A 692-nucleotide genomic window follows, 5' to 3' on the forward strand; every position below is an offset into this window, starting at 1 on the left:
TACGACATAGTAGAATGACGACGGCTATCGCTTTTTCCCGCTTTTTTTACCCGTGAGTCAAGATTGAGAATTTGTCCACAACAATACGAAACCTTTATGTAGAATCGCTCGGCATTTCTGAACAAACACTAAAGGTCGGTACACACTAGGCGACAAGTTGCAGCAACACGTCGCGGCGACAGAGCACTCCATGTGTACAGGTCGGGCGACTAGTTGCAGCACCAAGGTGAGGCGACACGATGCAGCGACAAAGCGCTTCGTGTGTACTGGAGAATTTTTATGAAAATCTTTGTTTTCGCAACAGAATTTTGTCGCTGCAACAAGTCGCAAAAAATCAAATCAGACTGAATCTGTATCGACAAAGATTTTGGCAAAATTCTCCAGTACACACAAAGCGATTTTTCGCTGCAAAGTGTCGCCGGGACATGTTGCCTGCGTGCAGACGTCTCCTATTTCCTTTGTTGGCAACGCGACATGTTGCTGTAACTTGTCGCCCAGTGTGTACCGACTTTAAATACTCTGGTGAGGTTTCGTTGATAATTTCTGTGGATATTCATCGGGAGTTGACTCAGTGTGTCAGAACTTGAGATTGAGATTTCACTCTATGCCTAAGCTCGACAGTCGCTTCTACTTTTATCCAAAGGCAATATTTACAATCGCTAGAGATTTCTAAACGAGTGTCTTGTGTTCTA

Source organism: Porites lutea, chromosome 3 (genome assembly GCF_958299795.1).
Source record: "Porites lutea chromosome 3, jaPorLute2.1, whole genome shotgun sequence".
NCBI classification, from domain to species: Eukaryota; Metazoa; Cnidaria; class Anthozoa; order Scleractinia; family Poritidae; genus Porites; species Porites lutea.